The 26,773-nt window shown below is 48.3% G+C and overlaps 1 protein-coding gene across 12 annotated transcripts in view; it reads left to right on the top strand.

Annotated features, from left to right (window-relative positions):
• Positions 1-26,773, top strand: part of DCAF6 (DDB1 and CUL4 associated factor 6) — a 1,246,835-nt gene that overhangs the window by 123,021 nt on the left and 1,097,041 nt on the right. Inside the window, exon 3 of one of the 12 annotated variants that reach the window (XM_056557694.1) lies at positions 10,353-10,434. The exons of the other annotated variants lie outside the window; for them this stretch is intronic. The gene's annotated coding sequence lies outside the window, so the exon portion shown is untranslated. The remainder of the gene's footprint in view (positions 1-10,352; positions 10,435-26,773) is intronic. 12 annotated transcript variants of the gene reach the window in all.

Raw genomic sequence — 26,773 nt, 5'->3', positions numbered from 1 at the left:
CACCACTTCTAATGACAACATCCCCACCACCCCCAATAACAACATTAGCACTTCCCCCAACAACATTGTTTCCAATAACATCATCTGTAGTCCCATCACCACCCCTAATTTCAGAAACAGCAAAATCACCTTCTCCAATAACATTAACCTCCATCCGCTCCCCAGTCATACACCCCGTACCCCCATTTACCTTCTCATTCACACTGGCTGGACCAGAAACAGATAATCCGGCAAACGATGACGATGATGAAATTTTTTCCCGTTTTGCCTCAGCATCACGGGGCACTAGGGCTGGGACAACCTCCGCTGGCCCTTTAAGGGACCGGGCAGCATGCTTGCCCGGTCTAGAGGAGGCCCCAGCCCTGTTCTTATTAGTGCCCTCCGCCTCATCAGCATCATCTCCAGTCTTTTCATGGCGCCGCTGATCAATGGGATCAGCGGCACCAATACAAAACAAACGTTTTTCTTCACTTTTGGGAGTGTCTGTTATGCCCTTTGCTACCTCCGGCACTGAGTCACCCCCCTCTCCCACAGGGGAGCAAACTAAAGCACCGGAGTCTGCCTCTCTGCCCACCGCTGGGCCGCCCTCACTGTACGGCCTTTCGGCCGATGCCTTCTCTGCTCCATCCCTGCTACTGCAAACAGGCATGGAGCTCTGCGCCCTTTTAGTATCTGTACTCTCCCCACACCTTTGCACCGAGTCCACCACGGAACACGGGCTGGGCTGGGTAACGGGGCTTGCACAATGAGCTGACCCTGCGGCCGACTCAGGGTATACAGGGAGGGGGGTGTATATGTAACTCACCACTTCTTGCTGCTTTGGCTTGGTCTTCTTTTTCTTCTTACCCCCAGGTGCCTCATTTGGGAGCTCATCTCCAAACATCAGGTTCTGAGGACACACTGGGGATTCCAGCATGCGGATCTGTGCCATTAGCGCCCCTCCCTGGTAGCTGCTGTCACTGTCCTCCCCTGAGTCGGCAGGTGATACTGCTGGTTGCTGTGCAGGGGGCCCACTGCACGGGGCCTGCTGCTGTTGCAGCAGGCCACCAGGTGGATCTGGCTGTTGTTCTTCCTCCATCTCCTCCACATCATCCACCTGGCTGTCAGGTTGCAGCCCCATCAACCTTTTATTTTTATCTTCTTCTTTCACCCTGAAGCGCTCCTCATTTTCCAGTTTCTCTTTAAATGGACTACTTTTCTCCAATAATTCGGCTCTCCTCTCCTCCAAAACTTGTATTTCAGACATGAGTCCCTTTATCCGCCCCTGGATCTCTGTCTTTTTCCTTTTTGGAGTAATCTTGGCCTTGGCACGGGCACAGCGCAGTTCCTCTCGGAGCCTCCTGATGGTCTTACAGGCGTCTTCATACTCACGGAGGTGACTTTTTACCCGGGAGGTATAGGTGGAAATAGACTCCCGGGTCCTCAGCACTCCCCAGCCTTCCTCACTGAGGTCGGCTTCACCTCCGTGAGCACTCTGCCTTCTTCCAGACAAACCCAGCTTTCCGCTGGCTACACCCAGCTTTTCCGAGGAGGATCCAGCCTTGCAGCTTCTCACCTCTGTGGGGGGAGTTGGAGCAGCATTGCTACGACTCCTAGTAGAACGCCTCACCCCCAAATCCTCCGATGTACAGGCCGCTTGCTGGCTTCTACTGCTCCCCTGCGGCCTAGTCCGAGGAGCAGAAGCCTGGGCCTCGCCTCCCTCACTCATGCCTGGAAACCCACTCCCTCCCTGGGGAGGAGGAAGCAGGCCCCAGGTGGAACAGATGGTAATTCCCTGGAGCTCAGGAGACACAGCAGACACACAGCACAGCTGAAGCACGACCACACCCGCAACTAATTGGTCAGCACTCCAGAGCTGTACTCACTACTCTGCTGGTGAGGTCACTGTGTACATACATTACATTACTTATCCTGTACTGATCCTGAGTTATGTCCTGTAAATATTTTATTAAAATTTTAAACATAACAATAAATAAGTACAAAACATAAACATGCCATATCTGACAGAACAGATCAATATAATGAATCATAAAACCAACACCGTAGCATAAAATACAACACCGGTCCACCCCACACTCATTTCTCCACACAAATAAATATATACAATATTTACAAAACATTTTCCTATAATACCCATAACATACTAATAAACTATATACACTAATATTAAATGTGAATTCCCTGGCCCAGTTGCAATGCCAAAAAACAAATAATTAAGCAAAACCCAATACCAAAATGAATAACAACAACAACAAAAGCTATAATATATACATACCAAATTAATACAAACCAACACAAACCAAATAACACCACTTTTTTTATTTTTTTAAATTTATTTATTTATTTGGCCCTGAGCTGGTCCCGCATCCCATGCCCCCAGTACATGTTACCAGACGTCCATGAACCAGTCCAGGATTTTCTGTATATATATATATATATATATATATATATATATATATATATATATATATATATATATATATATATATATATATATATATATCTATATCTATATCTCAAAGTCCCATAGAAACCCCCTCCCCCTTTTAACCCACCACCCAACCTAAACTAAACCCAAACCCAAGGTGGCATAGTTATAGTTAGTATGGTTGAAAAAAGACATACGTCCATCAAGTCCAACCGGGGAATTGAAGTGAAGGGTGTAAGGGGATAAGGGAAAGGGATGTAGTTTTATAATTCTGCATAAGCATTAATGTTATTTTGTTCCAGGAATGTATCTAACCCTGTTTTAAAGCTGTTAATTGTTCCTGCTGTGACCAGTTCCTGAGGTAGACAGTTCCATAAATTCACAGTCCTCACGGTAAAGAAGGCGTGTCGCCCCTTTAGACTAAACCTTTTCTTCTCCAGACGGAGGGAGTGCCCCCTCGTCCTTTGGGGGGGTTTTAACCTGGAACAGTTTTTCTCCATATTTTTTGTATGGGCCATTTATATACTTATATACGTTTATCATATCCCCCATTAAACGTCTCTTCTCAAGACTAAACAATTGTAACTCCTTTAATCGCTCCTCATAGCTAAGATGTTCCATGCCCCATATTAGTTTAGTCGCGCGTCTCTGCACCCTTTCCAACTCCGCAGTGTCCCTTTTATGAACAGGCGACCAAAACTGAACAGCATATTCCAGGTGAGGCCGTACCAATGCTTTATAAAGGGGGAGTATTATGTCCCTGTCCCTTGAGTCCATGCCTCTTTTTATACATGACAATATCCTGCCGGCGTTGGAAGCAGCAGCCTGACATTGCTTGCTATTCTGTGATCTACAAGTACACCCAGATCCTTCTCTACCAGTGACTGTGCCAGTTGAATCCCCCCTAAGACATACGATGCATGCATATTATTAGTACCCAGATGCATAACTTTACATTTATCCACATTGAACCTCATTTGCCAAGTGGATGCCCAGACACTTAGTCTATCCAAGTCATCTTGTAACTTATGCACATCCTCTATAGACTGTACCGTGCTACAAAGCTTGGTGTAATCTGCAAAGATAGAAACAGAACTGTTAATACCATCCTCTATATCATTGATAAATAAATGAAACAACAGCGGGCCCAGTACTGAACCTTGGGGTACACCACTAATTACCTGGAACCAATCAAAGTACGAATCATTGACCACCACTCTCTGGGTACGATCCATGAGCCAGTGTTCAATCAAGTTACAAACTAAAGTTTCCAAGCCCAAAGACCTTAACTTACCTGTCAGACGTCTGTGAGGGACAGTATCAAACTCTTTTGCAAAATCCAGAAACACTATATCCACAGCCATTCCTCTGTCAAGGCTTCTACTCACCTCTTCATAAAAGCAAATTATATTGGTTTGACAAGTTCTATCCTTAGTAAACCCATGCTGGCTATCACTTATAATACTATTATCCCCTATGTATTCCTGTATGTAATCCCTTATAAGTCCTTCAAACAATTTACCCACAATGCACGTTAGACTTACCGGTCTATAATTGCCTGGCGAAGACCTAGAGCCCTTCTTGAAGATTGGTACCACATTAGCCTTGCGCTATATATATATATATATATATATATATAGCCTTGGCACAATACCAGACAACAGAGAATCTCTAAATATCATGAACAAGGGTACGGATATTACTGAACTTACCTCTCTAAGAACTCTTGGGTGTAGTCCATCCGGCCCTGGAGATTTGCTTACATTTACTTTACTTAACTTACCTTGTACCATCTCTACATTAAGCCAGTTCAGTACATTACATGATGTGTCCCAGCACTGACCTGGCCAATGTCAGCTCCTTTTTCCATAGTGTATACAGAACTAAAGAACCCATTCAGTAGCTCTGCCTTCTCTTGATCACCCGTGACAACCTCCCCATTATCATTATTAAGGGGTCCTACATGCTCTGTCCTTGGTTTTTTTGTATTTATATATCTAAAAAAATATTTAGGATTAGTTTTGCTTTCTTTGGCCACCTGTCTCTCATTTTGAATTTTTGCTGTTTTCATTACATTTTTACAGATTTTATTAAGCTCCTTGTACTGTTTAAATGTTATAGCTGACCCATCAGATTTGAATTTTTTGAAGGCTATTTTTTTGTTGTTTATTGCTCTTTTAACATCATTTGTCAGCCATGTAGGATTTAGTTTTAATCGTTTATATTTGTTCCCCTTTGGTATATATTTAGCTGTATAGTTATTTAGAGTTGATTTAAAGATGTCCCATTTACCTTCTGTATCAGTATTTGAGAACACCTCCCCCCAGGCATCACACAATATATAAAATATATACAGTACATAAAATATACACAGACTAACCATATATACAGTACATAAGTATACATTAAAACATGTATACATAATATCATGACAAATACAAATAACACTAAAAACCAAACAACAAAGAGGATTTTCAGCCACACAAACCCTTAAAGCTCAAGTTCAGTGCCTGCAAGCCCTATATTACCATATACCTGCAGCACAAAACAAAAAGACTAATGTGCCAGCATCAGCCCACCACCAGGGGGAGACAACAGACTAAGGCACTTTAAAGGCAGAGCCCCTCCACAGTCTAGAAGCCCTGCCAGAACTCAGCCTCTCATACTCTAGAGAACTCACCTTCACCAGGTCACCCAGTATGTTCCTAAACACCTCATCCATAGGGAGGATTTTACGCTGCATCGACACTAAACACTGTGCGTTCTATGTGTAGTACCTGACCACTGAGCTAACTAGGAGTAAAATGCATCGATCCCAGCCTCCAAGGTTTCCGAATGCCCCATAGGCCAATTCCGCATAGGAGAGACTGGCCAGCCTAGGCCAACTAATGGAAGCACCCACCCTGTTGTAAACCTCTGTGTTAAAGGGACAATGAAGCAGAAAATGCTCCATGCTTTCCAGCATGCCTCCACACTCCTTGCGTGAACATCCCCGGTCCTCAGAGCTCCTGCACTTCAGATTGTCCCTCACACACAGCTTCCCATGGAAGCAGCGCCAAGTCAAGTCCCAAAACTTCAAGGGGATCCTGATAGAATTCAAAAGCCCTAAAACAACCTCCAGATACCGACTTGGGCAATCCTTGAGCGCCAATGGCCTCTGGAAATGAGAAGACAGGACCCTCTTGTCAAGGAATTTCCTCGACAGAGTCCTAATCGCCCACATCCCCAGACCCCACCGTCGAATAACCTTCAGAACTGGGGTAGCATAAGCCAGGAGATGCCCATGTGGTGTGCGAAGATCCTTCACTTGCCCTCCTGTCTCCCATTCCTGGAAGAAAGGCCAAAACCATCCCCTACAGGAGGATACCCACGGAGGAGCCATCTCTTTCCAGAGGTTTACAATATTGGTCTTAAGAAAGGTATTCACTAGGAATACCACGGGGTTGACCATACACAACCCCCCTAGTCTCCTCGTACGGTAAGTAACCTCCCTCTTCACTAGGTTCAGTCTATTCCCCCATAACATTTGGAAGAACACACTGTAGACCCAGGACCAGAGAGGTTCTGGCAACATACATACACTGCCCAAAGATATCAACAAAGGAAGCAGGAATGTTTTGATCAGATTAACCCTTTCCCTGAGGGGCAAAGACCAACCCTTCCACTGATCTGCCTTCTGAGAGGCGATCTTAACCGCTTAAGGACCCTTGACATACGCGTACGTCATGACACCCTGGTACTTAAGGACCCATGACGTACGTGTACGTCATAGAGAATTCTGGTCCCCGCCGCGCGGGGATCGGACCAGGATGCTTGCTGAAATCATTCAGCAGGCATCCCGTGCATACGCCCAGTGGGGTCATCAGACCCCCCCCATGTCGGCAAATCACTGGCGTAGAATACCCCTATGTCCACCCCTATGCAATCCCTAATTTAGTCCTCAAATGCGCATGGCGCTCTCTCATTTCAGAGCCCTGTCGTATTTCAAGGAAACAGTTTAGGGCCACATATGGGGTATTTCCGTACTCGGGAGAAATTGCACTACAAGTTTTGGGGGGCTTTTTCTCCTTTTACCCCTTATGAAAAGGAAAAGTTGGGGGCCTCACCAGCTTGTTAGTGTAAAAAAAAAAAAAAAAAAAAAAAAATGTACACTAACTTGCTGGTGTTTACAAGCATTAAAATTTTTAACACAATTTCTCCGGAAAGTACGAAAATACCCCATATGTGGGCGTAAAATGCTCTGCGGGTGCACAACAAGGTTCAGGAGTGAGAGCGCACTTTGTACATTTGAGGCCTAAATTGGTGATTTGCACAGGGGTGGCTGATTTTACAGCGGTTCTGACATAAACACAAGAGCTCCACCTCAACAACAGACACTGCTGAAGAGACTGCTTCCTCCTTTAAATAAAACCTGTCTATTCTGGACCTACAACTTCCCCATGATAGGTGAATCCTGCGTTGCCTGGGGTGTGCCGGATGTGGACATCCACCAGGCGACGCTATTAAGGGCTACGCCATGATAAGTCAGCTTGTCTCTGGAACCTCCCCGGTCTTGGGGCCTCGTGACAGCATTAAAGTCCCCTCCAAAGACCACCTGCCGACCTGTAAAAAGATAGAGCTTGATCCTCATAAAGAGACACTTCCGGTCCCACTAAGACTGTGGGCTGTAGATGTTAACAAGGCAAAGTTCTTGTCCCTTCATGAGGACATCTAAGATCAGGCACTTCCCCATTTCTAACTCGATAACCCGTCTGCATTCTACCGCTGCGGTAAAAAGGACCGCCACTCCGCTATACGGCTCTGCCACAAGAGACCAGTGGGAGGGCCCATTCCTCCACTCTCTTTTGCCTTATATATAGATGACATGTCTGTAAGCCTGGTCTCCTGCAAAAATAAAATATCAGCATTAATATGGGCAAAAAAAATCATAGGCCGCAAATCGAGCCGTATCTGACTTAATGCTGGCAACGTTAATGGATGCCAGAGTCAACGGAAAGGGTGCCGCCATCAAGGGTGATTGAGTTAGACAGCTTTCTTTTTCCCACCATCCTTCCCATCCACCCCAACACCCTCCTCATCAGATGATGGTTTACCCCTTTTTAGTGAGATGGATGTGTCCATTTTCCCTTTATTTACATTTTCCTTGTCCCCTGACTCTGGGCCAGTCCCCCCCCCCCCCCCCGAAGACATAGCTTCCCCAGGGAGAGAGGACACAGGGTCTCCTGTGGGCCCCCACACAACATCCAGACCCTCACCCCCGCCTCCTCCTCCGAAGAGGAAATGTCGCGGAGGGCTCGGAACCTGTTGGAGAGACCAATCAGAGGGGGGTCAGTTGTACCTTCCTTTGGCATCTGGCGGGTGGGAGAAGATCTTAAATCTCCCTTTTTCTTATTCCTCCGAGTACCCCGCTTTGTTTCTGCCCATCTCCCACTGTCTTCATCCATGCTCTCACCATGGGAGGACAGCGAGGAGACAGCATCCTCCTCTGTATGGATCCTCCAAATCTCCTCATCCAGTTCACTATCCCCCAGGGCCTCAGCAGTAAGACTGGTCGCAGGGACAGGATCAGAAGTCACCTCAGTTGGCCGATGCTCCTGTGACTCCCGAATCTCCCTATCCCTTTGACGCTTCTTGAGACGCCTCAGTTGGGCAGGCGTCTTCTGCTTACATTTCTTCCCTGGCCCCTGCACCCCTTCATCCCCGCCAGCCGTCCCCCCAGCAGAGTCCACCTCATGGCTTACCCTCACCGGGGCCAACAAACGTGTTGACAAAGGAATGAGGGCAGCGACTGAATGGGTGACCTAAGTCACCACACAGGTGACCCCTAATCGCCGCACAAGATGCAGTGAGATGGCCTATTTCCCCACACAGAGTGCACTTCTGCACAGTACAACTGGCACTAAAATCACCACATCTGAGACAGAGCTTTGGGTGACCCTGGTAGAAGATCTGGACACGATCTCTTCCGAGGAAGGTCACAGATGGTATATGGGTAATGGTGTAAGCCTAAGCTTGACCATAAACGTCCAGGCCCCTGACCAGATGCCATATTCATCCCTGTTCTTTTTTGGGACCTCCACCACCTCTCCATACCGACCTAGCAACGTCATGATGTCAATACAAGTGAGTGATTCATTACAGGTTAAAACAGTCACTTTCTTGACATTGTTTTGGCGAATGGCAAAATCTCGCCAGCCGGGCTCATTCTTTACCAACTCATAATTCGACCAGAAGAGCTGAAGCCCCTCCGGCCAAACAAAGCTGATATCGAACTCAGGGGTACCATAAGGATGTATCAAGGCGTAGATGTCAGCTGCTTTAAAGCCCAACTTCAGCAGAAGCTCATCAACTTTAGATCTTGGAGGACATGTATCACTGCCTCTCCACCTCAGCCGGACCACATTCCTCCGTAGACCACCACCTGGCCCAGCTGTCGGGAGGGACCACACAGTATCCCCCCCCTCTTTCCTCTCGGAAGGCTGAAAGACCATGTCTCTCTATCCAAAAGGAAAGATCAACCTCCCTAACCTCTACATTGATTGATTAATCCCCTCTCCTTAAGGCCCCCAGGAGATGCTGCTGCAAATTGCTCTCCCCAGGGCCAGAAGACGAGGAAGGTGCCCCTCTCCCCCAGCGGCAACATTTGCGTTGCTGCGTACCGGTGCTGCCATCGCTGGGGGTGCAACTGGACCAGGCCCTACATCCCCACCACTAATCTGTACCCCTTCACCACCCTCCATAGCTCCACCCGTGTTACAACCCATACCACCATTCAAAGTCCCAGACTGATTCCTTCATTCACTCCAACATTAACCTTCACATTCATTCTGGCTGGACTGGTGTGTTCTGGTGCAGATATTGTACCATCAGTATCACTGGGTACCAGAACTGGAGCCACCGCCACAGGACAGGCCACCGGTTCCTTATACAAGGACCGGGAAGCCTGCCTAGCCTGTTTATTAGCGGCCCCAGCCCTGTTTTTACTGGTATCCTCCTCCTCATCAGTACTGGAGTTTTCTGCTCCTGGGCGCCGCTGATCCGGATAAGCGGCGCCAATACAAAATAAAGGTTTAAGTCCAGTCTTTCTGGGAGTTGAAGACCTCTTAGCCCTGGCAGCTCTTTCAAGATGACACCGCTGCTCCAAAGGAACAACAGTGCCAACGCTCAGAGCCACCGGAGCTCCCGCAGCCGATTCTGGCACAAAGCCGCCCCCCCCTCCCCTTAGGGAGCAACCTAATGTGCCAGACCCATCCATGCCCATCGCTGGGCCAATATCACTGTCCGACCTCACAGCCGATACATTGTCTGCTCCACCACTGTTGCTGCAAACACTACGGAACTCACCGCCACACTAGACTCCATACTCTCCCCGCTCTCCTGCACTGAGTCCACAGCAGAACTCAGGCTGGGCTGAGAAATGGGGTTCACACAGTGAGCTGACCCTGCGGCCAGTCCAGGGGGCTCAGGGAGGGGGGTATATATACAAATGTTACCTGCTCCTGGAGCTTGGTCTTCTTTAGCTTCTTCTTTTTCCTTCCCCCAGGTGCCTCCTTTGGTAACTCATTTCCAAACATGAAGTCCTGGAGGCAACCTGGGGACTCCAGGAGCTTGATCTGGGCCATCAGCGCCCCTCCCTGGTGAACTGGTGCTGCTCTCATCCCCCGCCAGAGCCATGGCTAGATGACATTGCCACTTGCTCTGCAGGGAGCCCACTGTTTGGGGTCAGATGCTCCCTCTAGTGGCCAGACTCCAGACCTGGACTCACTATTCTGCTGGTGGGGGTCACTGTGTACATACATTACATTACTTATCTTGTACTGATCCTGAGTTATATCCTGTATTATATTCCAGAGCTGTATTCACTATTTTGCTATAGAAGTCACTGTATACATATGCTACACTTTGGTCCTCCGTGCCATTTCAGTTCGCTCTGATTACCACTGCCTGCCAGAGCTGCCATTGACGCAAGAAGGGTGAGAGAGCCTGCAGCAAGCACAGATTTGGAGGTATCACTATTAGATAGAAGTGTAACTTTGTTGTAGAATAATGTGATGCTCAGGACATTGCTGATTGACTGCACTGACTACAACAGTATGATGGTGATATGTATGATTGTTACACTATGCGCTCTGGCCTCACACGCTGGCCGTGAGTGCATGGTCCCCTTACCTTCTACTGCCGACGGGGCTGGGACTCGCATTGCGGGACGCACCCGCATGCAAGCCTCAGTCCGTCACTCTGCGGGTGTTTCCACTGCCTCTGCTTCCGCCTCTCTGCTCCGGCACGCGTGTCCCCGTCCCTTAGGGCGTGCACGCACCGGAGCTTTAAGATTTAAAGGGCCAGTACGCTCATTAGTGTAACCACCTGTGTCTTGTTGATAAATTCATCCACCCTCCTCAGTTCTCTGCCGGATCTTTGTTGCCTTATGCCTAGTGAAAGCGTTCCTTAGTATTGCCTTGTCATGTACCAGATCTCTTGCTCTTGTGACCTCGACCTTGCTTCTCTGCCGCTTGCCTACTGAACTTCTGCTACGTCCCGACTTTGCTACTGTGCCGCCTGTCCTGACCTACAGCTATCCTGACTACAAGTTGTCTCGTCCCTTCTGTGCTTTGTATCTCCTCAGCCGCCTGTGTGGTCGAGCCGTGCCGGGGGTAGCGACCTGGGAGTCGCCTGCAGCTGCAAGCCCATCCTGCTTTGTGGCGGGCTCTGGTGAAGACCAGCGGCACCTTAGACTCCGCTCCCTGGCATGGTCCGAGTAATCTGCCACACAGGTCCAGCAGATCCACATACACGGAGTTCCTGTCTTCAGAAACGCGAGTGTTACAATGATGATAATATTCCTCCTTGTATACTAGTATTATGGGTAATATTGGTCTCAGTATACAGTATTTGGTCAGTAATAGTATGATGATAATATTTACTCGTTATAAAACAGTGTTATTTGGTAGCTATATAATTTATTTAGAGGCCTTTTTTTATCATGGAAAATTGTCTTACCTTAACAGGCTTGTGTCTTTTCAGGCGTATTTTATTATAAAAAAAAAATCTGTCCACTAAATCGCAGAACAGTTGCATCAGTACGTTTAACATTAATGTGATCTATGTAAGTCTATGGGAAAGTGGTTGTTTGTGCATCCAAAAAGGTAAAAAACAACCCCCCAAAATGGAAATTTTTTTGCATTCGGGAAATATGTCCTTTTCACATATTGTGTTCACAGGCAACTACTCTTCCATACTCTTACATAAAGCACATTATTATTAAAAATACAGACGCAATTCTTTTTGCCATTGTGTGGACGCATTTTGTTTTCAATGAAATACGGCTGAGATGCACTGTGTGACCATAGCCTGTATAGCATGTATGTATAATATACTGTATATTTTTCCGCTATGTACCCTATTATACCCAACTGTGATTAACATCTGGCCCCTCCCATTTGTGGTTCCGCCTCCTCATAGCCACACCCATGACCAAAATGGGCTGCTTATTCTAAAATGCACGGGCCTATTTTTGATCACAGTCTGGCCCTGACGCCTGCTACCCTAACTTAATGATGGGGATGGGGACACTGCTTTGCATCTCCCCACTTGTCTCCCACCCACTCGCACCGCACATCTCCCGCCTGCTACAAGACAACAACTCCCAGCATGCCCTCACTTTAACCCCTTAAGGACGCAGCCCATTTTCACCTTAAGGACGGAGCCATTTTTTGCAGTTCTGACCACTGTCACTTTATGCATTAATAACTCTAGGATGCTTTTACCGATTATTCTGATTCTGAGATTGTTTTTTCGTGACATATTCTACTGTATTTTGGTGGTAAATTTTCGTCGTTAGTTGCATCCTTTCTTGGTGGAAAATCCCAAAATTTAATTAAAATTTAGAAAATTTTGCATTTTTCTAACTTTGAAACTCTCTGCTTGTAAGGAAATGGATATTCCAAATAAAATTTTTTATTGATTCACATTTACAATATGTCTACTTTCTGTTGGCATCATAAAATTGACTATTTTTTACTTTTTGAAAACATTAGAGGGCTTCAAAGTATAGCAGCAATTTTCTAAATTTTCATGAAAATTTCAAAATCTGAAGGGACAGATGTTACAGAACTACAACTCCCAGTATGCCTGGGCAGTCTAGGCATGCTGAGAGTTGTAGTTTTGCAACATCTGGAGGGCTACTGTTTGGGCACCACTGTATATAGTGGTCTCCAAACTGTGACCCTCTAGATGTTGCAAAACTACAACTCCCAGCATGCCCAGACAGCCTTTGGCTGTCTGGGCATGGTAGGAGTTGCAGTTTGGCAACCACTAGGAAGGCAGCAGTAAATATTGCTTTACTGCCACCTTCCTTGATGTTCCGCGCCATCACCTCCCTACCTCCGCCGTTGATGCCACCGATGATCGGCGGTCCCCACCGCATCTTCTCCCCAGGTACCGGCCACCATCTTCTCCCCCCGTTCTGCCCGACATCCAGGGGTGGGCAGAGTGGGGGGTTTCCATGGTAACCCCCCCCCCCCCCCCCCCGTTTTCAACTGCCATTGGTCTGTAGTCATTGCTGACTAATGGCAGGGGATAGGAAGAGGTGACACCACTGCAACCTCACTCCTATCCCTTAGGATGATCGGGGCTGTCACTGACAGCTCCGATCATCCCTATTTTACGGGCGATCTGGTCACCAGAGACCCGATCAGCTCGGAATAGCGGCGGGGAGCGGAATTCCCACAGGCGTATCTATACGCCCTACATCTTTAAGGACTCAGGATGCAGGGCGTATGCATATGCCCTGTGTCCTGAAGAGGTTAAGGGCATGCTGGGAGTTGTAGTCTTGCATCGGGTAGCAGACAGATGGGAGATGTGCAGCGTGTGCGGGTGGGAGACAAGGGGAGGGATGTAAAGCAGTGTCCCCGTCATTAAGTTAGGGTAGCGGGGGATAGGATCAGACGGAGCCCAGGCGGCTGCAGAGTGAGGCCAGCCCTGGCTTCTTTTTACAGTTGTTATATCATATTTCCTGCTGGAGCTGTGATCTGGAGCCATGGCTGTCAGTGGGAAATATAAAAATCTGCTCTTCAAAGCCGTTTTGTAAGCCAGCCCCAGCTGGCTTACATTTACGCTGTTTTGGAGGGCTTGTGACTTTTTGTGCGACTTTCGCACTTGATAAACCTCTGACCACTGCAAAGTGAAAAATAAAATTTACTTTCGTAAGCTCTTTTGTAGCTTTTTGCTTACAGCCAAAAATTTGCGTAGGTGTTAATGCGACTTATTGTGCAACTTTTGTAAGCAAAAAAAAGCTCTAAATTCCTTGATAAATGTCCCCCTCTGTGTTTTGGGGCTTGAAAACCTTTTATTTTGACATTGTGAAGGGCGTGCAGGATGGGGAGCCTATAGAAGCTCAGCCATTCAGCAGAAAAAAATCTGTGGCTGACAGTGGTATTGTCCTATCACAATTCAGTGACAGCAACCAACTACCAGCACTCTATCAAAATTCAGGACAACATTGAGTATATGTATATACTGTATATTTTGTTTTATATATTTAATGGGATCTAATGGAAGATGGCAAATGAAAGTGTATATTACATTCGCAATAAAGCATCTAACAGTGTCCCTGGTTAATTTTCTGAGACAAAGATATGAATAAATGTGAATAAAAAGTATTTTGGGTCAGGGCTAAACCGCGTACTGTAAATAGAAAAGACTTACCTGAGGGAAGTACTGCTGATCTTCATTAGCGACCTGTAACAAATTGACTTATAACCAATACACATATACATAAAGTGGTTGAACTGTGCCCAAAACTGCGACCAAGGATCAGCTTTTAGTGGGCAAAAAAGACACCATGTAGGGTATGAATTAAGAGTGATTTATGGAAATGTATTAAAGTGCTAAATATTTAAACACATCAGCTAGGGCTGGGCGGTATGACCAAATGTGTGTATCACGGTATTTTTAAACTTTTGGCGGCTCCACGGTATATAACGGTATTTCCTAGCCCCCCTCCCCCATATTAATTATCAGCCTACATCCTCCTTGGGGTAAATACTCACATGTCACCCACAAGCACTGCCCTCCTCGTCCTGTTTGTTGTGCCCACCGGTGCTGGCACTCTATACTGTGCGGTATCCCTATGCCTGGGCTGCAAAAGGTAAACAAAATAAACCTTTACGCACCTACGTTGGCCTCACGCTGGGGACGGGAACGTCGGAGAGCTGTCAGCCTATCACCGGCTGCAGCGATGTTCCGCCATTGGCTGTCCGGGCATGCTGGGAGTTGTAGTTTTGCAACATCAGGAGGTCCGCAGGTTGGAGACCACTGGTATAGAGTGTCAGCGCCGGCGGCCGCAACAAACAGGACGAGGAGGGCAGCGCATGCGGGTGACATGTGAATAGTACCCTGATGGGGACAGAGCTGGGCTAATAATTAATTGGGGGGGAGGCAGAACAGCGCTCGCAGGTCACATAGGATTAGTTCCCCGATGTGGGGACAGCGCGGCGCTGGGCTGATTCATTCATTCCCGAGGTGGAGGGGCCAAACCGGTATTGCGGTATGGGTTAAAATATCGTGCAGCACAAAAATTTCGGTATTTGGTATGAACCGGTATACCGCCCAGCCCTAACATCAGCCATTTCAATACGCGGGTCAGGAATGTGTATGGCAAAACAACCCGATCTTCATCTCCCTAATTTCCTTATGATGTGTGGTGGCACCTGATGTGCGGAAGCTGCCAAAGCCACCCCATTATGAAATGAGTGTCCCGAATATCTCCTGGAGTCAAGACCCAGGTTTTTGATTAATATACGAACATGAGTACTAAATTATGATGTAGTGAGGGCGGCTGAATTGAGAGGCAACAAGGGAGAATCTTCGTGTTTATCAATCAAAGCCTTAATTAGTCTCAACAACACGCCAACGAGGCACCATTGGTTTTCTGACTGGAAATACTTAATGACCGCCCTGCCCCTGCATGTTTTCGTTACCTTGAGACTCAATTCGTAACAGCCATTGGACCATTTTAATTGGGACTTAGTCACAGCTGTACCATGTGTAGCTATGCACGTAAATTCCCCCAGCCGGAGAAAATCCATAGAAAGCTAAATAAATGGCAGCTTGTAACACTAAACTGGGTAAGAACCCGAAAGGGTTCCTATCCAGCTGGTCAGACATGGATCTGAACAATTCTGCAGAAATAGGTAGACGGCCCGGAGCTTTTGGTGCTCTGCTCAACTGTGCCCCCTTGAGAGCTGCTTTGACTGCATGTGTGGATATCATGGATGGTTTGTCTGGAGAAGATAGGGAAATTAATTGTTGAATACCAGCTAGGTACTGTTTGATAAGGGAGTGAGAGAGATTGAGTGCTGAGTGGCAAAAACCTATGTAAGACAGTATTATGTGTGTATCAAATGTAATGGGGAGAGCCACACCAGTCTCCTGACAAATTTCATAACTAGTTGTGATTTAGAGCTACCCTTGTTTACAATGGTTTTTCAAATTATTTATGTAGTTTTGCATTTTAATAAACAGATATGAGAAACAATACAAACAAAATTAGCAGCCTCCGTGCGTCCGGAGACTGACGCCTCCATAATGACAGGGAGCAATACACATATAATCAGCAATAAGGAGGGCATCCCAGAAGAGACCAATCCCGAGAGAGCCCCATATGACTAACAAACATACGTACTCATGCACACTTCCCAATAATCCCAACCCCCCCCCCCCCCCCAATGCCCCTCCCTGTGAGACCAGTAGCACACTGTTGGAGACCTACTGGGACAACCTAGCCGGGGGGGGGGGGAGCCGATACATCCAGAAAAAGCCAGGGGGTCCACATCCTAACAAATTTCTGAGGACACTTGCGACTCACATACAATGCCTGGTACAACGGGACATAATGGTTTACCAGATTCAGTCATCTAGACAGAGGGGGTGGAGAGGTATCTTTCCATCACTACCACCTTTTGGGCACAGAATAGAAGAAAGCGAATCAGCAGGCGTCTATGCGAACCAAAAACAATATAATTGATGACACCTAAAAGGCACAACATCGGCGTGAGCAGAAAGGGGAAGTCCAAATTGTCTACCAGAAACACCCATCACCTCCCTCCAAAAGAAGGCGATAACAGGACACTCCCAAACAGCAAGCAAAAAGGTACCAACTTCTGAAGAACAACGAAAACACAGATTAGACTGGGAAAACCTATGCACTTCAATTTAGCGGGGGTATAATACAACCTCAAAATATATCTACATTGGATCAACATGTTTCTGCTACTAACTACAGTTGAATAATATCAACCTTCATCCTCCTTCCACTGGCACTCCGTCAAATCCGGGCCATCTGTCACCCATTTATGAAAGGCCTGTGAAAAAGGGCTAGGCCCCAACGACTGGAGAAGAGCGTAAGACTGAGTAAGGGATTTAGACAAGTCTGTGGTGCCCAGGAGAAGCTCCTTTTAAGAAAAACGTCAGGGAGCCAAACTGCGCCTGGACCGCATGCCTCAGCTGAAGATACCTATAAAAGGCATTTCCAGGGATGCTATAATGCTCCTTCATGGCCGAAAAGGATAAGAAGACCTGATCCACTGCAAACAAGTGAATCACAAATTTGACTCCATGAGAACCCCAGAAACTGGCCTCCTGTAAACCATGTAGCTGAGGTAGATGTACATTCCCCCACAAGGGTTCTCTAGGAGATACCAGAGGTTGTGGAAATTTGCTCGACACCACGGAACACACTTTAGCTACGGTTTGCAGGGGAAGGAAAAAAGAGGAGTGAGAGTGGTACCTGTAGAGTGAGTTAGTGAGAGCTCCGTAAGAACCCATAAGCGCTCCAGTCAGGGCATTTGCCGAGTTCGACAGATCCAAGTCGACCCACCATGCTGCATAGACCAGTTGGGAGGCAAGAAAATTGTTATATACATCAGGGACAGTCAAGCCACCATGTCTTTTGGAGCCTGGAGAAGGGCCCCGACCGTACCTGGGAGGCTTTCCCTGCCAATAGAAGGATCCCAGAGCACCACAGAGAACACTAAAATATTTATTGGGAGGAATTAGAGGGGCTAAATAAAAAAGGTACATAAATTTAGGGAGGCAAATCATTTTGAAGATATTTATCCTGCCAGCTAAGGACAGAGGGAGTGAGGACCAGGCAGTTAATCTCTTCACGGTAGTGCTTAAGAGTGGATCTAAATTCACGAATAGATAGTCCGTCAGGGAAGCCGTAACCTCCACCCCCAGATATCGAGAAACCAGTTGCACCCCAGCCGGAAGGGAGTAAGGAAGAAGAACCCAGGGAGAGGAGAGAACCTTCTGCATCCGCCAACTACACTATCGTGTCATCCACATAAAGGGAAACCTCCACAATAGACCCCCTGGGTATGCCACAGATAGTAGGGTCTTTACGGATAGCCACCACCAAAGGCTCCACCGCAAGTGCAAAAAGAAAGGGAGAAAGCGGGATCCCCTGCCTCGTCCCACGAAGCAGATGGAAGGGGGCAGAAACGTCTAAGTTAGTGCGAATGGGGGCCCTAGGACTATCGTGTAACAACCGAACCCAAGCACAGAATCGGGGACCAAACTCAAATGCTCCCAAAACCTCCTAGAGAAAGGGCCACTCTACCGAGTCAAAGGCCTTATAGATATCTAGTCTAACAACTACTCCTGTAGGAAAGCCCTCCCCCACTGCTGCAATATTAAGTTGGAGGCGCTTCACATTCACATCAGTAGCTCTACCCGGCATAAACCCCGTCTGGTCAGGATGAATGATAGAGGATATGACCCCACGTAGGCGAGTAGCCTGAACTCTAGCCAAAAGTTTAATATCAACATTCAAAAGGGAGATAGGTCTGTAAGAGTCAGGCAGCAACGGGTCTTTTTCAGGCTTGGGAAGTACTACAATCAATGCCTCCCTCATTAAATCTGGGACTCTTCCCCAGCCATCGAATGGAATAATTTAAGGAGTACAGGGCCAATCGCTCCTCATTCATCCTATACCAATCGCCAATCATCCCATCTAGTCCCAGGGTTTTCCCATGGGGAAGATCACGAATAGCCTGCTCCACCTCCTTAACTCCAAAGGGGGAATCTAGAGCCTCCGCCTGGGCACAACTTAGCTTGGGAAGGGATAGCTCTTATAATAAATACACACTTTCCCCCTGACAGGGCCTAGGAGGAGCAGAATACAAGGAAGAGTAAAAGTCCCTAAAGACATCATTAATCAACTGGGGGCCGGACACTACAAAACCATCCCCACCCCTAATACAAGGGATAGAGGCAGCGGGGCGACTAGCCCTCGCTAAATAGGCCAGTAGCTTCCCATTCTTATCCCCAAACTTTAAAAGGGCAGCTTCCCTATCCACCAACCTCAACTGGACTCCATCCTTCTGAACTACCAACAAAGACCGCTGAGCCTTGGCCCATGCCCTTTTATTGTCAGGAGAGGGATCTCTAATATATGCTGCCTCCAAAACGCTCAACTCCTGCAGCAACTCACCCTCCATAGCCGACCTAAGTTTCCGTTGGCCCACTACTCCCGCTATAAAGGTATGCATCCCATTGAACTAAAAGGCCAACAGCCTTAGCATGTAACCAGCCAGGGTGCATGCGCCAAATACGGGAAAGGGGGCTAGGACCCAGATTAAGAACTACCAGTACCGCAGTGTGGTCTGTAGGAAATAACTCTTAATGCCTGGAGGAGGTCCTCAGACACCAGGGCAAAGTCAATGCAAGAGAAGGACCTATGGACCGCAGAGTAAAAAGAAAAGGAAGATGCAGTCGGGTATTTCCATCTCCAGAGGTCAGTCAGGCCCAACGCCAGGTGCCAAGTGTTGAAGGAGGAGGGGCCAGGGTCAGCACGGTGATGCAATCGAGAACAGGATCAAGAGCCACATTGAAATCACTTATAAAAATGACAGGGTCAGAAGGAAAAGACAACAGTTTGTTAGTAATCAACTCCAACACAGAGACCTGAAATGGGGGAGGCACATAGACTGAGACAAGAACAAAACAGAAGGAACCCATGGAACAGTGCAATATGACAAACCCTCCAAAATGATCACAGGATTTCTGGGAACCAACCAACGGCAGGGACTTAGTAATGAAAACAGAGACACCCCTAGCATAATTAGAAAAAGGGGCATGGTAGCCACGCGCTATCCATGCCCGTTTCAGGGCAAGCACCTTCTGACCCGTAATGTGGGTCTCATGTAAACAGATAATATAAGGAGACTGACGTTTTACAAAGTCCAGACATAATGCCCTCTTTAACTTGGAGTTAAGCCCCTGGACATTCCAACTAACAACCTTTAGGGTCCCCATCGTGAAAGATAATCATAAAGACAAACATGCAGGAGAGAGGGAGGGCCAGGACCCGGGACCACACCCAACCCACATACAAACAAACAGGGCACAGACATGAAACAAATGCAACAACGCATAACCAATACATTCCCCAAAAATTCCCTGTCTAACACTAAACGGGACATAGTAAAACAGTTACGTCCTAACACAGTGCAGACCTATAAACTGAATACAACTACTGCGGGCGTCGAAGAGACACCTAGTAAACATAAAAATGTACATAAAAAACTCCCGCCACCCCACCACAAACTAAAATTGGCCTTTGAAGGGCCCTGGATGGAGAGGTGAAGAACTTAGTAGATACCCCATCCACCACTCGTAGACGGGCAGGATACAGCATCGAGTAGCGGTAGCCCTTGGCACGCAGCTTCACCCGGGTCTCAGTGAACTGCACCTGCTGCTTCCGTAGCTTCACAGAAAAGGTAGGGTAGAATGACAGGTCCCAACAGAGAGCAGGTAGAAAGTCACTATAGAAAGAATGCAGGCAGGGAAAGGTATCCCAATGGATAGTCAGTCCAGTACCTCAAAGTGCAGGCAGTCTGAAGAGGATGATGAGAGCACCACAAGTCCCAGCAGGTGGCCAGCCAGGGCACAGAGGTACTCACTCAGAAAATCAGGCAGGTCACCGAGAGTCAGCAGTGAGGAGCAGGGATATGATGCAGGCCTCAGCCCAGTCTCCCAGGGTGACGTCAGAGTCCTCTTCTTCCTCCAGTGGGAGCAGCAAGAAGATGGCCCCGCCCACAAAGGCTGAAGATGGCGCCCGTTCTTCAGGATTACTGATGGCCCTGAAGCAGAGGAGATCCAGCAGAGGCCCCCTTACAGGTCACCGCCACACGGCCCAGACTCAAATGGAACTACAGCAGCAGCCTTTCCGACTCCGGACTTCATCCACACTCCACCACCCATTGCTGCAGGCCACAGCCACCGGAGACCGCCTGCACCACCTAGAACTTCCGGAGCCAGTTGAACAGCCGCACCCCGCGATCCTGCACCTGGGAGGGACCGAAAGCAGGAAGACCTGCCAGAGAAGGGTGAGTGTTCAGGGTTAAAAGTGGCAGGTAGCGGGAGCCCTCAGAGCACACGTCAGCTCATGCCGGCATCCAGGCCACGTCCCCCTTTGTTTACAATGTTAACGGTTGCCGCATTGTCACATGAATATAGTTCCGTCTGTTTGGCCCAACTGGGCAGCTGCTACCAAGGGGTAGATCTCAAATAATGCGGATGTCTTGCTGAAAGCGGATATTTCAAACCCCTCAATCGGCCATTGACCTGCTAGCCAGTGGTTACCAAATATGGCGGCGAAACTTGCTGATGCATCTGTGATGACTTTGGCTGACACAGCTGGGATGAAAATGAATATGCCATTCCATTTAGCTATGTATCTGTCCCACATTATCAAGTTGGTCATTGCCTGTGGGTTGAGGCAGATGTAGCTGTCCTGGTCAGTACCTAGCGGGAGTAGTGTTAGTAGCTGGGAAATAAAAGCTCTACCTTTTGGTATTATGCACACAGCAATGGCTAACATGCTCTGTAGCTCTACCTTGGTGGCAACCCTAGTGATTGTGAAATGGTGGATGATGTCTTTTATTCTGTCTAGTTTCTCTGCGGGAGACTGGCCTGCATGTCCACCGAGTCCAGGGCCACACCCAAGAAAGACAACCTTGTGGTAGGGCCCTCTGTCTTGCTGGGAGAAACTGGAACCCCAAGGTGGTTGAATAAATGGAGTAGACTGGACAGATTTCATTGTGACCTTGCTCAATGGGATTAACGAATTCAAACTAGGTATCACAGAAGAGTATGGTGCAGACAAGTCGTAAATCATCCCTTTTTTCTTTTTTTTTTTAATTAAACTTGCCAATTACTATACCAACATAGGCATACACGCAACAATCCAATTGGGGTTGCGGGAATGGACCGATCATATAGCCTCAGACGAGCTCACTTTGTAAAAGCTCCGATACCACTTGTGGTTCCCTACAAGCTGACAATAGGTTGCTACATTCAAAAGTGCACTATGGTACTGCCACTAGGCCAGTATGGAATACGTGCGTGAATTGATTACCCAATCGACCCAGCTTGGATTGGGATGATCTTGCAATACCCATGCTAACGCCTGTACCCTGACCCCGCCTAGTCTGGGCTGCCTTTTGACCGAACACATTGTGCTAGGATGTGCCCTGTAGCACAGGAAGCAGACGTGGAGAAGCCTGCAATTGCTGTAGTTACAAGTTGTCAAATTGTAATTATTACAGATTTGGCTGCGGCCCAGGAATCTGACCGGGCGCCCTAACTTGTCAACTGTAAGTAGAAGAGACAGACTTTCCATAGTAATGTTGAGATCCCGTGGTGAGATAGTGATATAAATAAATTGCTCACCCTGGGTGGTTGTGCAACTTCATACACAACAATGATATAAGCATAGAATGATCCTAGGTCGACTGCTGCCCTCCGCTAGATATACGGCAATATTAAGGAAAGACTTCAAAGGAACCCGGCTCCACGGCGCTGAACGACCACAACAGGTGAACCATAAAAGGGAGTTTATTTGACCAGTATGCAACGCGTTTCGCTGCGCATGCGCAGCTTCATCAGGCATGCCTGCGTTGCATACTGGTTAAATAAACTCCCCTTTATGGTTTACCTGTTGTGGTTGTTCAGCGCCGTGGAGCCGGGTTCCTTTGAAGTCTTTCCTTGATATTTTCCACTGTAAGAGCAGACTTCTGAGCGGGGCCTGGTCCAGAAGTGACACCTTTATGTTACGCCGAGCGCTCCGGGTCCCCGCTCCTCCCCGGAGCGCTCGCTTCTCTCTCGCTACCGCAGCGCTCCGGGCAGCTCCACTGACCCGGTGCGCTGCGATACCGTCTCCAGCCGGGATGCGATTCGCGATGCGGGTAGCGCCCGCTCGCGATGCGCATCCCGGCTCCCGTACCTGACTCGCTCTCCGTCTGTCCTGTCCCGGCGCGCGCGGCCCCGCTCCCTAGGGCGCGCGCGCGCCGGGTCTCTGCGATTTAAAGGGCCACTGCGCCGCTGATTGGCGCAGTGGTTCCAATTAGTGTGTTCACCTGTGCACTCCCTATTTATACTTCACTTCCCCTTCACTCCCTCGCCGGATCTTGTTGCCATTGTGCCAGTGAAAGCGTTTCCTTGTGTGTTCCTAGCCTGTGTTCCAGACCTCCTGCCGTTGCCCCCGACTACGATCCTTGCTGCCTGCCCCGACCTTCTGCTACGTCCGACCTTGCTTCTGTCTACTCCCTTGTACCGCGCCTATCTTCAGCAGTCAGAGAGGTTGAGCCGTTGCTAGTGGATACGACCTGGTCACTACCGCCGCAGCAAGACCATCCCGCTTTGCGGCGGGCTCTGGTGAAAACCAGTAGTGACTTAGAACCGATCCACTAGCACGGTCCACGCCAATCCCTCTCTGGCACAGAGGATCCACTACCTGCCAGCCGGCATCGTGACAGTAGATCCGGCCATGGATCCCGCTGAAGTTCCTCTGCCAGTTGTCGCCGACCTCACCACGGTGGTCGCCCAGCAGTCACAACAGATAGCGCAACAAGGCCAACAGCTGTCTCAACTGACCGTGATGCTACAGCAGCTACTACCACAGCTTCAGCAATCATCTCCTCCGCCAGCTCCTGCACCTCCTCCGCAGCGAGTGGCCGCTTCTGGTCTACGACTATCCTTGCCGGATAAATTTGATGGGGACTCTAAATTCTGCCGTGGCTTTCTTTCCCAATGTTCCCTGCACTTGGAGATGATGTCGGACCAGTTTCCTACTGAAAGGTCTAAGGTGGCTTTCGTAGTCAGCCTTCTGTCTGGAAAAGCTCTGTCTTGGGCCACACCGCTCTGGGACCGCAATGACCCCGTCACTGCCTCTATACACTCCTTCTTCTCGGAAATTCGAAGTGTCTTTGAGGAACCTGCCCGAGCCTCTTCTGCTGAGACTGCCCTGTTGAACCTGGTCCAGGGTAATTCTTCCGTTGGCGAGTACGCCGTACAATTCCGTACTCTTGCTTCAGAATTATCCTGGAATAATGAGGCCCTCTGCGCGACTTTTAAAAAAGGCCTATCCAGCAACATTAAAGATGTTCTGGCCGCACGAGAAATCCCTGCTAACCTACATGAACTCATCCATCTTGCCACTCGCATTGACATGCGTTTTTCCGAAAGGCGTCAGGAGCTCCGCCAGGATATGGACTTTGTTCGCACAAGGCGTTTTTTCTCCCCGGCTCCTCTCTCCTCTGGTCCCCTGCAATCCGTTCCTGTGCCTCCCGCCGTGGAGGCTATGCAGGTCGACCGGTCTCGCCTGACACCTCAAGAGAGGACACGACGCCGCATGGAGAATCTCTGCCTGTACTGTGCCAGTACCGAACACTTCCTGAAGGATTGTCCTATCCGTCCTCCCCGCCTGGAAAGACGTACGCTGACTCCGCACAAAGGTGAGACAGTCCTTGATGTCTACTCTGCTTCTCCACGTCTTACTGTGCCTGTGCGGATATCTGCCTCTGCCTTCTCCTTCTCTACTATGGCCTTCTTGGATTCCGGATCTGCAGGAAATTTTATTTTGGCCTCTCTCGTCAACAGGTTCAACATCCCAGTGACCAGTCTCGCCAGACCCCTCTACATCAATTGTGTAAACAATGAAAGATTGGACTGTACCATACGTTTCCGCACGGAGCCCCTTCTAATGTGCATCGGACCTCATCACGAGAAGATTGAATTTTTGGTCCTCCCCAATTGCACTTCCGAAATCCTCCTTGGACTACCCTGGCTTCAACTCCATTCCCCAACCCTGGATTGGTCCTCTGGGGAGATCAAGAGTTGGGGGCCCTCTTGTTTCAAGGACTGCCTAAAACCGGTTCCCAGTACCCCTTGCCGTGACTCTGTGGTTCCCCCTGTAACCGGTCTTCCTAAGGCCTATATGGACTTTGCGGATGTTTTTTGCAAAAAACAAGCTGAGACTCTACCTCCTCACAGGCCTTATGATTGTCCTATTGACCTCCTCCCGGGCACTACTCCACCCCGGGGCAGAATCTATCCTCTGTCCGCCCCAGAGACTCTTGCTATGTCGGAGTACATCCAGGAAAATGTAAAAAAAGGCTTTATCCGTAAATCCTCCTCTCCTGCCGGAGCCGGATTTTTCTTTGTGTCCAAAAAAGATGGCTCTCTACGTCCTTGCATTGACTACCGCGGTCTTAATAAAATCACGGTAAAGAACCGCTACCCCCTACCCCTCATCTCTGAACTCTTTGATCGCCTCCAAGGTGCCCACATCTTTACCAAACTGGACTTAAGAGGTGCTTATAATCTCATCCGCATCAGAGAGGGGGATGAATGGAAAACGGCATTTAACACTAGAGATGGACACTTTGAGTATCTGGTCATGCCCTTTGGCCTGTGCAACGCCCCTGCCGTCTTCCAAGACTTTGTTAATGAAATTTTTCGTGATCTCTTATACTCCTGTGTTGTTGTATATCTGGACGATATCCTGATTTTTTCTGCCAATCTAGAAGAACACCGCCAGCATGTCCGTATGGTTCTTCAGAGACTTCGTGACAATCAACTTTATGCCAAGATAGAGAAATGTCTGTTTGAATGCCAATCTCTTCCTTTCCTAGGATACTTGGTCTCTGGCCAGGGACTACAAATGGATCCAGACAAACTCTCTGCCGTCTTAGATTGGCCACGCCCCTCCGGACTCCGTGCTATCCAACGTTTTTTGGGGTTCGCCAATTATTACAGGCAATTTATTCCACATTTTTCTACCGTTGTGGCTCCTATCGTGGCTTTAACCAAAAAAAATGCCAATCCCAAGTCTTGGCCTCCTCAAGCGGAAGACGCCTTTAAACGGCTCAAGTCTGCCTTTTCTTCGGCTCCCGTGCTCTCCAGACCTGACCCATCTAAACCCTTCCTATTGGAGGTTGATGCCTCCTCTGTAGGAGCTGGAGCGGTCCTTCTACAAAAAAATTCTTCCGGGCATGCTGTTACTTGTGGTTTTTTTTCTAGGACCTTCTCTCCGGCGGAGAGGAACTACTCCATCGGGGATCGAGAGCTTCTAGCCATTAAATTAGCACTTGAGGAATGGAGGCATCTGCTGGAGGGATCAAGATTTCCAGTTATTATTTACACCGATCACAAGAACCTCTCCTATCTCCAGTCTGCCCAACGGCTGAATCCTCGCCAGGCCAGGTGGTCTCTGTTCTTTGCCCGATTTAATTTTGAAATTCACTTTCGGCCTGCCGATAAGAACATTAGGGCCGATGCTCTCTCTCGTTCCTCGGATGCCTCGGAAGTTGAACTCTCTCCGCAACACATCATTCCTCCTGACTGCCTGATTTCCACTTCTCCAGCCTCCATCAGGCAAACTCCTCCAGGAAAGACCTTCGTCTCTCCACGCCAACGCCTCGGAATCCTCAAATGGGGTCACTCCTCCCATCTCGCAGGTCATGCAGGCATCAAGAAATCTGTGCAACTCATCTCTCGCTTCTATTGGTGGCCGACTCTGGAGACGGATGTCGTGGACTTTGTGCGAGCCTGCACTGTCTGTGCCCGGGATAAGACTCCTCGCCAGAAGCCCGCTGGTTTTCTTCATCCTCTGCCTGTCCCCGAACAGCCTTGGTCTCTGATTGGTATGGATTTTATTACAGACCTACCCCCATCCCGTGGCAACACTGTTGTTTGGGTGGTCGTTGATCGATTCTCCAAGATGGCACATTTCATCCCTCTTCCTGGTCTTCCTTCAGCGCCTCAGTTGGCTAAACAATTTTTTGTACACATTTTTCGTCTTCACGGGTTGCCCACACAGATAGTCTCGGATAGAGGCGTCCAATTCGTGTCAAAATTCTGGAGGGCTCTCTGTAAACAACTCAAGATTAAATTAAACTTTTCTTCTGCATATCATCCTCAATCCAATGGACAAGTAGAAAGAATTAACCAGGTCTTGGGTGATTATTTACGACATTTTGTTTCCTCCCGCCAGGATGATTG

This window comes from Hyla sarda, chromosome 2, assembly GCF_029499605.1.
Source record: "Hyla sarda isolate aHylSar1 chromosome 2, aHylSar1.hap1, whole genome shotgun sequence".
Taxonomy (NCBI): domain Eukaryota; kingdom Metazoa; phylum Chordata; class Amphibia; order Anura; family Hylidae; genus Hyla; species Hyla sarda.
The sequence above is the reverse complement of the archived record's forward strand: the minus strand, read 5'-3'. Positions and strand labels throughout refer to the sequence as shown.